Source organism: Anopheles nili, chromosome X, assembly GCF_943737925.1.
Source record: "Anopheles nili chromosome X, idAnoNiliSN_F5_01, whole genome shotgun sequence".
In the NCBI taxonomy this organism is placed as follows: domain Eukaryota; kingdom Metazoa; phylum Arthropoda; class Insecta; order Diptera; family Culicidae; genus Anopheles; species Anopheles nili.
The window spans coordinates 111,776-124,828 of NC_071293.1; the positions used below are offsets into that span (position 1 = coordinate 111,776).

Below are 13,053 nucleotides of genomic sequence, written 5' to 3' on the forward strand. Positions count from 1 at the left end.
TTTGTGCCACACGCTAACGCCTCTGCTATGGAGCCACCCCGCGTAATTGGTTACGAATTACTAAATTCTAGAGCGAGGGGGGGGGGAGGATTAAGTAGAAAGGATGTATAGGAGCGTGACTCGCTAACGTGAGTAAAGGAGTCATACATATGGATGGCAATAAATATATAGTGTCAAAAATAGAAAAAGAAGACGAATTATGTGTTTCGTAAACATGTATTGGTGTTTTATGCAATATTTTACTACTTTGGACACCCGCACATTCTCGCGAACACATTTTCTTCAAAAGATAACATTATTTCATTCGTTGTTGTATTATCCACATTATTGTTCAGCTATCCAGCCACCTTGTGTTACACATGACTATCATTCGATGGTAGCTGATAGCTTACCTGTAGACTGATAGATAAGAGCTTGTTGTGTAATTAGAAACCTTCCAGATCAAATAAAAAATAATTGTCTGTTGTCTAATGCCTGTTGCAAAGCCAAATTGTTGTGACCTGCGCAGAAGCTAATCGCTTATAGGAGGTACTACCACACATAGTATTAGTTAATAAGAAGATTTATAGCTTTCCAGATGGCACTAAGATTTGTTCAAGTTGTTTCAAGAATGGTGCATATAAGGCAGAGAACTAGCTTATTAGTGTCGAAAGAAGATTAGCTTGTTAGTGTCGTTAAGTTCATAAAAAAGTTTGCACTTATTCGCTTCTGACCATTGATTTTATTTTCAACTAACGTTAGCTCTTATTTATTGATCGACATATATTCTACAAGATGGAGGGATTCTGTTGGAAAAGGCCCTGGTTAGTGTTTATTACAAAATGCTGCTTTACTGGCCCGCTCTAAATTGAGCACGTCGTAATGACATGGCCTACCTTGCTATGCTTAGCCAAGGTTTTCATGACTTTTAATTCCTCGTAGCTGGATAGTTAGTCCTGCGGAAGGGGGTAGGCTCAGACGAGATTCGATATCGATACTATCATGTGTTTGTGCCGCACGCAAACGCTTTGGCTACGAGCTCCCCCTTATTACAAAATATACAATATATAAAAAAGATGACAGAAAACTTTATCTTTATATATGTATTTTAAGACTCCGTATGTGAGCGACCTGTGAAGCTAGATGAAGCTTTTCGAATGATTAGTAAGATTTAGAAATTATATTCAATTTTGATCAATAAAACAAAGCTAGTTGTTTCCGTACTTACATTTTTCACAGAATTTGGAATCTACAATCTGAGCATGATTATAATTTCGGGAACTATTCTAGTTGCAGTTTCCAACATTGGGAACTAGCTTTATGCTACCAGTAGCTGAGTGTGATTTATTTTTGACTGCTAAACAAGAAGGAGTGCTAAGTGCAATTTCGTTTGCCGGAATTATTTGCAGCTCGCACATGTGGGGGTTTCTAGCAGATACTCGCGGAAGGCGAGCTATCATCCTTCCAACGTTGTTCTTATCAATTTTGTCATCAGCGCTTTCAAGACTTGCCACCAGTTTTTTGCTCATCTCGTTTATGCGATTTTTGACAGGCTTTTTGTAAAAATCAAATGTTAAATTCAAATTTTGTTACCATTCTGAAGTCTTTAAAACTTTGCTATTTAGCATTTCAGGAGCATCTGCCACCGTATACCGTCATTCGTGTTCGGTGTGGATTGCCTTTTGCTTCCCCTTTTAGCTTGGAGCATCGTAAACCATAAATGGGAATTTACGATTCCTCTGTTTAGCTTAGTATATAGACCTTGGCAATTATTTCTATTGTTTTGATGTTTGCCCAGCTTTCTCTGTGCTCTAGTAATACTTCAGTTTCCAGAGAGCCCCTAGTATTGCGGGCGTAAGCAGGATTAACATAGTGCATAATATGTTATTGTTATTTTTTTAAGAACGCCCTAGCCGTATTTAGAATTGGTGCATAATATGTATCGTTGGAACAAGAGTGGCAAAAATCCTCCACTTAGCCTAATGGCTATCTTACACGAAACGGAGCCAAAACAGATTAAAATGCAACGAGAAGAAGCAGCCAAGAATAAGGGCAATTTACTGGCATTGCTGACAAAAATGTGGCACCAGACGGTACTTTTGATCATGGGATCATATTTGCAGCGTACGACGATCGTTTGCGTGTTACAGTTTGGTATTTATTTAACTTCCAGTGGAATGTATATATTCTTTTCTAATATACTAAACAGAATTACCTATCAAGAGTCTAGTGGATTTCAGCGTACAACGGTTTGCAACGCGGTCTACAAAATTCAAATAGATCTTGAACAGCTGGTGTGTTTGGGTAACTCTACGATCTTAACTGAAACATGTCATTAAAACTTGGACATTTTCGCTTACATGCATACTCAAATCTTTCATACTCGAAGCGATTTACGCTTTGGGGTACGCAATTATAGGACTCATTATAAATGTTGTAGGTAGGCTTTCTATTTTGGTGTTCGTTTTTCTTAGTTTGTGGAACTAGTGGCATGTTGATTGTGTTTATCGATCTACCGTTGCTGCGCATCTAGTTATATTTGATATTAATATCCAGCGGGTTTTGCATAAGTATTGTCCATGCATGTGTGATTGACTTATTTACAACAAATCTGCGGTAAGTAAGAGTGGTAATTGATGCCTAGATTGCTAGGTACCTAGTTAAATGATATACATTTTATGTGCCTTTCGCAGAGCCATGGCTATTTGTCTATCGCTTATGTGTGGTAGATTGGGTGGCGTTTTAGGCGCTAATATTGTGGGGCTCATACTAGATACGAACTGTGAGCTAACGTTTTGTTTCGCTGGCCTGTTGTTGAAAATTTGTGCACTACTATCATTTTTCCTTTAAAAAATTTACAAACAAAACGATTCAGAAGGAAGAATCAGTGTTTCATTGCGCTGAACTAAGACGATCTATCGCTTTTGACATGATAAAAAATACCTACGCGGACAAATATTTGTTAGAACGTAAGTGAAAATCACTTCCAGTACTTCAATTTTCTAAAGAAATATATTCAAATCTAAAATAAATGAGTTTATTTTTCAAATGGAAGTTGCCAAAATTATGGTTCTTCATAATGTATAGTTTGTTTCTGATTTTTTCTTTCAATCCAATTTCTAGCTAGATAAAAGCTAGAGAAAAGCTGCCTTACGAGTGTTTCCCGTCGTGAATCATGCTTCGCTACATAAACGTGGGTGTCATATTTTTTTTGCGATTGTAAGTTTTTCAATGAGGCGTTCTCCTCTTCAAAACCTTGCTGATTCGATTTTTTTTCACTGCCGCCAAAAATCTTCTAGATGAGGATTTCCACTTCGAGGTACGCTTCATTTGAAAGCTTTTCTCGCAGTTAGGCGAAGGAAACGAGGACGGGAGGAATTTGAAAAATACGAGGAATAGGAGCATAGCAAGCTCCTGAGCAAAAGAACGCCTACTCAATGAGAAATTGGCTGAGTGAGTAGAGGGAGGCATGCTTTTGTGTCTCATAAACGCAAGAAATATACCAATGGGAAAGATAAAGGTTAGAAAGGAAAATGAGGCAAGCTTCGAGCGAAAGCTTGACATACAAGGGTGCATTTCTCGAGAACGCATTTCTCACGAGGACGCATTCATTTCCGAGGAACAGCGTTGAACGTAATACGTATTGAAACGAGAAAAGCTTCATCGGAAAACTTTCCTGGCTACGGCGATAAAAGGCGTTAAGAGAATCGGGTAAATTTTCCAATAAAGTAATAGGAGAACATACTAGATAAAATTGTGAAACTTACCCTGTTTTTTCTAGTATAATCTCGAAGAAAAATGCCCTTCATTTAATGAAGCTTGTTTTCCTTTTCTTTTCCTCTTAGTCATTCGAGGTTCCACAAATACCCAGGAGGACCACAAATACCCAGGAACAATATACTTCTACTTTTTGCGCACGTTATACACGTTGTGCTGAAATGGCCAGATTACCAATATGTTTCTGGGCAACTCGGTCGAGAGCTGCTCTCCTCCATCCCAGATGAATTCAGCTTCACCTGATTCAACTACCGATCTCACTGTGCTCCTCTACGCCTCGTGCCGAACGGGTCGCTGACGAGCAACTTCTTGGCAGAGCATGCGTTAAAATGCAATTTTTGAATATTTAGAACAGCTATTATTCTTAAATATCAAATTTATAACCAACCAGAAATACGAATAAACGTGAAGAAAGCCAAAAATTCATCACAAACGTAGAACGTGAAGAATTAAAACCGGTGCAACCGAGGCTATGACGTATAAGCAAGAAACGTTTGAATCGAGGCATTCTGTGCAATTTCCTAAAAAAAAACGATTGGCACCCAAGGTGTTAAAGATGGCGAGGACGTTGGAGTTCCCTGCCCTTAATGTGCAAGACTTATAGTCATAGAGGACTACTGAACGTATCAGGATGCGATATATGCTGCATTTCGTGTCTTGACGTAGTCTTCTGAATCGAAGGAGCTTGTGAAGATCATAGTAGGCACAATATTCCTTTAAAATGCGCCTTCGCATTTCGCTGCTTAGATTATTGTCCTATGTAACGATCGTACTAATGTAGTCGAACTTCTCAATTACTTCGAGATCGTCCACGTCAACTGAGATATTGTTTTTAAAGAGAACATAATCATTGGCAGAGCCTCATGCATACACCCGCCGCTATATGCAAGGACTAGGTCCTATATAAGCCATATGCGTCATGGATGCACAGAGCCTTATAAACTCAAGAAAAGGACACCTACGCACCCGCATGCTACACAAGCCCCCTTGCACAACCCTAACACCCTCTCTTCGTCATCCCATCCTTCTCCATCGTACAGTTATTTAGCATCGAGCTCTATTTAATGCAAAATCCGTTTGTAGAAAAAATCCGACTACGGACACGTTGTGATGTCTTTTAATCTGCCATAGCTTACTTGACGCCATGGCAGTGAAAGCAACATCTGGTATGATGCCTTGCGTTGCCTAGGTTCTATCAACACTATTCACCACAGCGTAAATCAAAAATACGATCGAATCTGAATAAATTGTTGAAAATCAGAAATTGGTGAACTGCTCGCTCATGCTCTGCCATTCTTATTTTCAGTTGCATCATTCCCTAGATGGTGGATTGTACGCTTTTTATGAGGTTTTTATTTCCGTCTCTGTCTAAGATATCGATCAGGCTTGGAAAGGATACACGCGAAGGGTCACGTGGCCACACATTGACTTTAAGCTAACGGCGTGCAAATTTGGTCCCAGACCGCAAAGGGGCGATCGGCGGCACTTTTTTCCCTCTATGTCAACGAAGTGACATAGAGGGAAAAGAGTAGCAACTAAAGTAATGTAATTATTTCGCTCATATTCATGTCTTGTGCAAGATCTTGCATAGATCCTGGACTATGCTGTGGCTGTGCGTGCTCATCACTGGTTGGATTAAAATGATTTGACACGTGCCATGGATCTTGATATTCTCCGGAAGCACGGTTTAAGAGGCATAGAGAGGAGCTTGTGAATAGATTTCGCCCTACGCCAATTGTGGTACGCAATAGTGCAGGTTTCAAATACAATTTAGCTGCAACTCTCAAACAGATACTTCCTGTAACGTAGGCCCCGGACGTAAATGCTGATGAATGAGAGCGGCCGCGTAGGGTCGTGTGAAAAATCGCACGGAGGAGGGTACCGAAGTCATCTAGTGAGGTGTTCCTGCCGGATGGAAGGTTGCGTGTGCGATTAGCATCGCTGGCATTGTGCAAAGGATCTAGCGGCAGGAGATTATCCTCAAAATTAAATTTGATGTAGATAGAACGTACAGCGTGGTATTGCAACAGGGAAAACGGCGGGGGGATATTTCCAATTGTTTGAAAAGACTATATCACACTCTGCAGTTGATCTACAGTCAGAGCATCGGAGCAAACTTGGTTTGTAACTTAAGTATATGTAAGACTTTAGTTTATATAAATTAGATCCTCTCTGTAGGCCATAAACTAATATATTATTACTGTCGGACAACGATTCTATCAAAGGACATTGTTTAGGATATCTTTATGTTCATCTGCTCTTTCAAAAATGTTTTAAAACTTTATAATTCGATGTTGATCGATTCTGTTAATTGATCAAGTCCACCGACTAACTTTAGTGGTCTAGTAGCATCTGCTACCAAGTGGAGTGTTCCGTGCATAAGCGAGAGTGTATCACGGAAAATCATGGAATCACTGTAATAAATGTTTTACAATACGCCAGCGAAAAGATTTCATAAGCGTAAGAGAAAGGGACATCACGAACGGCGCGTGCCACCGTTGGTTTGTACACTGCAGTTTGCGGGCGGTCGAGCGTGCGCGGAAAAGTGCGAGCGAGAGCGAGCCTGCAGAACTGAGCACGTGTAGCTAGATCAGTGAGGGTAAGCGTGAGCGAGGCCACACGTTCGGGATAGCTCTTATCTGCGCAGTGTGACACGCGTCGCAATGGAGGGGAAGTAATGCGTTCGTCGTAGATAACGAACAAAATTTAGAGCGACAAGCATAGCAATATTCGCAGTCAATGAAAGTGAGTCAGATCCTGCGGAAAGTGTCAGTCGTCACGGCCACCGCGTTGTGCCCAAAACGCGTCAGTCGTTGGCGCGAAAAGTTGGTTTTCGATCGTCTCACGAATTAGACGTGCCGGTTCTGCCGTTCTGGGTAGTGAACAGTTGGTGAAGCTTAGACGTTGGTCTGTAAACTTTGCGGTTGCAGGTATATTACGCACGTATTACATGATAGAATCGCTCGCGACTTCGAACGTGGTCGTCCGTGAACATCAAGCAGGTTCGCCCAAATAGTGACGAAAATGTTCAAACGAATTCACCAAGCATGTTCTTCTGATCGCGGATTCTGTTGTTGTTCTCGTCGAAGAACGTATTTTTTAGATCTTAGATATAGACCTTAGACCGATAGAAGTTGAACTAGGTGCTCAAGAAGCAGTTGAATCCCAATACGGTTTTGATACGATGAAAAATAATGAAGTGAAGTTATCCGTACATCAATTTTTCATCAATCAACTATGGTAAAAGCTGTCTCTATCACACAACAAGGTTCGCGTTCAACAATCGCTAGGTAACAATTCTGTGTTTCTTCCAGATTCATGTATTCGTCTATCTGTGAGATAGAGTGTTGTGAAGAGGTAGTGAACGAGATTTGTGCGGCCTTATTTAACAAATATCGTTCAAGAGTGTGTTGATGTGTATGAAAAGGACGAAAACGTCAAAAGATCCAACATCAGCCAGGTTATGCATGAGTGAGATAATATCATAAAAAGGAACGGATTCCACGGATATATTGGACATGGTCATACGTCGGCATACGAGAAAGATTGAGGGCTCTAATCCCTTTTTAAACCCTAAAGCGCGTCATACTTGGAGGTGGTGATTTATTTCGCCTGGGGTTTTAAACTGTGAAGCGTTTCATGAGGGAAAATATCAATGGCTGGTCGTAACATTTTCGATGATGCCTTTAATCGTTTTCATAGGTGAGGTGCCTTTAATGCGCTTGTGAACTATTATTTTACCAAAAATCGTATTAGCAATACTCGTATTTGTTCGTCAGCTTATTTACATCAATTATAACTTTTTGTCAAATACTGCGTAAAGCTTGTTCGATTCAAATTGTCCATGGTTTGTATGTTTATTTTAGGAATAAAATAACATTGATCTTTTCTCACTGATTCGATAGCATTATATAATATAAAAATCAATCCATGTTTAGTGAAAAGTGAATGCTTTAGTCTAAAATCTAAGGCACAACTAGTTAAGTGTTACGTATGTTTGTTTAGTAAGGAAGATACTACTGTCGAAAACAGAAAAGGATTTGCAAAGCAACGCTTCAAATCAATTCAATCGCACTATTCCAACCAGCAGCCACAAGATAGTTGCCAACAGCCAACTGTTATACGTAAGTACTCCTGGCCTGTGTAACTGTCTATTCACTTTTCGTTCTATCTATACTTTCGTCACCCTTTGATGGTACTAGAAGGGTTTTTGTATTAAGAGCGATTTAATTAGCATCAGATCAGTTCAAAATCGTTAGAAACAATTTAGCAGAAATGTATCAATTTGTTATTATTTCGTAAGCAATTGAGATCGTATGTTAAGCTGGAACGTTTAACGAGTCGTCTAACGTCTAATAAGCTTCTCATTTTTACAGTAAGAAAAAATGAGCCAAATAATAGGAGTTATAATATTCGGTTGATATCCGCTTATAATAATCCGTTCCTTTCCTGTACCAGCTTGTAAATCTTTCTTTATAGTGAGTGGAACAAAGGGTAGAGAAGATGGTGGTAACAGATGATCTTATTCTGTAGGAGCCACAAGTGGATTGTAAATAAATCCATATGCCATAGCTACTGAACAGATTTTTTTAACAAATGAGAATTTCAATCACACATATTAACAAGAGCAAAAAAATGGCTTTAGTGTAAAGGTATTTAATTGTGTTACTAAGATTTATAATGCAATTTAAAAACACACACATCTTACTTCATGGTGATTCTTGCTTTTGATAAGCAATCGTTATTGATGTATCGTGTCCTCATCGAAATGGGAAGAGTATTGTATTATTTATGCTTTTTATAGTATCAGATATATGTTATAACGACGTTTAAACGTTCAACGATAAATGTAATAAGTTTTTATTACTTTTGTATTTTGTGTGTACACTTGAGCTTAGTATGTGTTTTTATCAGTCCTTAAATTATTTCACTAACTTATTAGGCATTACAGCCGTTTAGCGGCCTTGACCTACTCCACGATAAGTTTTGAACTAAGTTCATGTCACAGAGGCATAAGTGAGCATTTATAATGTATTTGTTTTATATATAATATATATGTGTTATATAGCTTCAGCTTCAGCCGTCACGACAGATTTTTTGAGTGAAGATTTCTTCTCAAGCTGTAGTGTGATCGGTTTGCTGCTAGCCTCCTAGTGCGTAATTCGACTCCAATACTATTGTTGACTTTTACTCAAGATAGGTGAAGTGTTGGGCGACTTCGAAAGTGTCCTCACCTATCTGTACCCTGTGTAGATTTGAAATTATATTTGTTGGCAGGGCCATTCCTTGAAACAGTGAAACATAAATCAACGGAGTAATGTAGTTTAATATAAATGGAGGTAATGAAATTTGGCGCTAGGGGGAAAATTTTGTTATTAGAGTTTCATATTATTCATACCTCCGAAGCCTTGAAAAAAGTATGATTTCTTTACAAATACCCTCAACGTAAAACGTTATTTTTGTCGTATATTTGTTGTGAGTTTTTCAAATCTAGTAGAATAAAATGACCTTGAAAAAAGAAAAATGTGAAGGATTGTTTTCTAATTTCTCTATTATGTTTGATGTCGCACTAGTTATTGTTTGATGTACGCAGAATTTTTTCTCCACTAGGCTGGTTATTCACAACTTACGTTTGTATTGATGAGAATGAGGAAGTATTGCTCTGAGCTGCATAACATTCTATTCTGCAGTTTATATCTTAGACTTTTCCTGGGAGGTTGTGCTTTAAAGTTTACAATGCTTCATGGACCACCAAATTCCATTACCGCAAATGTAAACTGCTTGCCTCTGTATTAAAATGCTATCAATCTGTTTTAAATTATTTTTGATTTTTTATCTAATAAATTGAATAATATTGATTGACCAATTGAGCTATAATGTGCATTTAATCGATACCTGTGGAAGCATAAGTTTATTTCTGCGCTTAACAGCACTAATATTTTCTCATCTACCTTCTCCGCATTTTCAGCTAATGAAGATAATGTATAAACAATTAGTGTGGATGGCATGTGTGTTGACCGCAGGAAGAAGCAGTGGATAATTATGTCCTATGACTCCTTTCGTACCACATTCGGTATTAGACCGAGCTGTTTCTCACACAATAAATGGGCGAAACGGATGCCGGCTATTAACCTTGTTACGCTGAGCAGAGGCGTTTCTGGATATCTATGTAGCGGTTTCAGCCTGTAGTAATTAATGTTCAAGGATGTAACCTCGACGTCGTCCCTAAACATGAGGGTTTTTGTATCGAGAGATGGCGCAAGGCTCGAATGTGCCTCGACCATGAAGCACGCGAAAACCTCTCCGACTTGCTGCAGAGGGGTATCCTTAATTTGTAGAACGGGTAGGATCAGCACCATCATCGGGGACAATGGCTATGGGGGTTGCGTGGCTGCCCAACGTGAGCACAAATAAAAGCGCAATCAGAATTCATCAGGTAACCGAACAAATGTTACGCTTCGGTATTCGCTACGCAATTACCACGAGCATGTATTAGAGGGGAAGGTTTTGTTGTTTAATTTATTTTTTAGAGGTGATTTTCAAGAGTCAGCAAAACTGAGAGCAGCACTGAAATGCTGCTGCTAACTATAGTTCTGAACTATTGGAGAAGGTGCACCTTCTACCAGCCCTTCCAAGTGTGTACGAAAGAATGCTAGTTACAGCCCCTTCGTATTTTCTTAAAGCTCATTCCTGACCACAGAATTCTAGAGCCGGCTATTCGCGTGTTTCGAGGCAATTATGTTAGCTAGAAAAAATCGATCCGAAACGGAATCTCTCAAGAAGTTGTAAAGGTTGGTGTAGGCGTGTGGAAAGAGGACTCTTGCTGATTCAAAACATCGCAAATATTTATCCGAGGTATAGGATAGGGGTGATAACATCGCACAGTTCCTTCTATTGCTTTCTTAGTTCCTCCACAGTTTGGCCCTATCACTTGGTTTTTCGTGAGCTTTTCTCATCAGGAGGCATGAAGCTCCACAACGAACGTGCTTCCACGTGAATCCATGAAGTAGGTGCTTTCAATTTCTAATTTACCTTTTCTTCATGGACCCTACTTCTGTTCTCTTATCTATAGTTCAGTTAGTTGCGTGTCACGATCCTACTAACAAGCGACAGTTTGCGAGAAACGCGTCATTTTAACGACCATGAGCATGAGGGCCTTCTATTTCAAAGCTGGTAATATAAGTAACAGGCATAATATGCGAACAAATACTTCGTGGGTACACGAGTACACGTAAATAAGAGTCATAAAACAATCGTCGTCGCCGTCGTTGTCGTCATTCGCTGCTGTTTGTAACCGTCGGGTCTGATGGTTGACAAATTTATGCGTTTCGGTCGTTGCTCGTGAGGTGGAGTGTTAGGTTGGGTGGGCATAGTGTGGTGGTCTAATTAAATAAGGGTAACTGTGTAACCTTTTCCGGACCTCCTCAAGACATTTATTTTTCTATGTTTGTGCCAGTCTTCTCCGTTCGTGTCACTGAAAGGATCAATCAGAAAACGGTACAAGGGAACGTGTTTACTTTTATGGGAGGATAAAGGTGTGTTAAAGTGCATGATTGTTTCGATCAGCTATGTGTTTCGAATTATAATGTACCAAGTGATTTAAGTTGACTAGCAGTGCATTAGCAATTTTTTAATTTTCCTATTTATGAGAGCGCTTTTCCTAAAGATTTGTTAATGCCGTGACATTCACAATAATGTTGTAAAAAAATTATTTATATAACTAAGGAATAGTTAATGGCAGAATATTAAATGATCAAAACGAAACATAATGTAGCAAAAGTAGCATCGTTTAAATATAATCAGCGAAATAAGTAAGAATATAATAAACCAGAAATAAATCGGAAAAGTTTGTTGACATGGCGGGTCAAAATTAGAAACCAAATATGAGCGCCGAGTCAAATGAAGTTGCTTGTTAAGCAAGGGTTTGTTAAAGCCGTGCCGTCCTAATGGCATGTCCCGTGGCATCGGGTGTTATATCAAGTGACTTTTTATTTTATCTGGTTGCCGGCTAGGTTGATCTAAGGACATTGCATTATTTTTCTTATATGCCTGATTCAATAGTTGGGCGATTGCTTTTACCCGTTGTTAGGATGCAGTCAATATTAACGCCATCCGCTGTCTCGTACGAAGGCCTCGCTCGTAAAACGGTTATTAAGCCATTTAAAAAGAAAAAGAAGAAAAAGCTGTCAATGACGACGGCATGAGCATGGCGGTGGTAGGCATGGGTAGGTAGGTGGCCCTTGTAAAAGCACGATTTGACGAAGGATCGTTGATTCTGTAGAAAAGCCAAAGGCAATAAACACGAATAAAAAGAGCAGAAATAACAAGGGCGTTGTGGTTACATCATAAACAAATATATTTTAAAAGAAACGGATCCTCTTTGAGTCACTGAAATTTATTTTAAGAACAAACAATGGTCCTGTATGGCTAAAATCTTACTGTACGGTTGATAAACAAACAGAAACGACTTTGTTAAGCTGCGAATGACGAAGGAAATTGAGAACACAGGCAGAGTTTAGGCGGTATATTTATGCACTGTAACCATATTTATTGCTTAAACTGTTTTCAGACCTTAAACTGTTCTGAGTTACTTGATGTTGGGATGAAGTAAAGAAAGATTTGTTTTTTCCCCGCGAGTGCAAAAGTCGGATCTTTTTGCATAATGATTTTTTATATGTTTGGTTATTGCGTTAGTCGTTCTAGACAACTAATGCATTTAACCCAAAAATCCGAGGTTTAGTTTGGTTAACTAATTTTATCTCATCTTGTATATGCTAACATGCTCCATAACAGTCTCCATATTTTGGTTAGTTCCATCCATAGTTAGTTACGATTTACTTAAAGAGTTACATTGACAGCAATCCATCTTCTGTTATTTGGAGTGATATCATCTTGGATTATTTTTTGCTTTATGGAGAAGTACGTCTGTAAGACGAAGGTCAGGGTAGAAAATTATCATAATCTATTTATAAATTATTCCCACTCATGACCATACTTACTAAAAGTTTTTTTTTCTAGTTTGTCGTCAATTTTGTTACGTTAAACATCAATTCAATTGAATAGATTTTTTTACGCAATAATCAAAGCTTGCGTCGTTTCTGATTGCATGGAGGGAGAAGGAAATGGGAAAATTATGAACAAGCAAATTGGTTGGCTAGTGGTCTCATACTTCGTTTCCGTTTAAGGAAGGCTGTTGCTTATCCGGTTGCAGGGTGTGATGTGGGTAAATTCAAGTGAGGCGGCTCGAGACGACATAACGAAGCCCTCTGAGTTGCTGCAAGCGTGGATATATATCGC

At 39.0% G+C, this 13,053-nt stretch overlaps 1 pseudogene; it reads left to right on the forward strand.

Moving 5' to 3' along the window:
• Window positions 1–981: 981 nt before the first annotated feature.
• On the forward strand, window positions 982–2,883 carry LOC128728304 (uncharacterized; annotated as a pseudogene).
• Window positions 2,884–13,053: the final 10,170 nt, after the last annotated feature.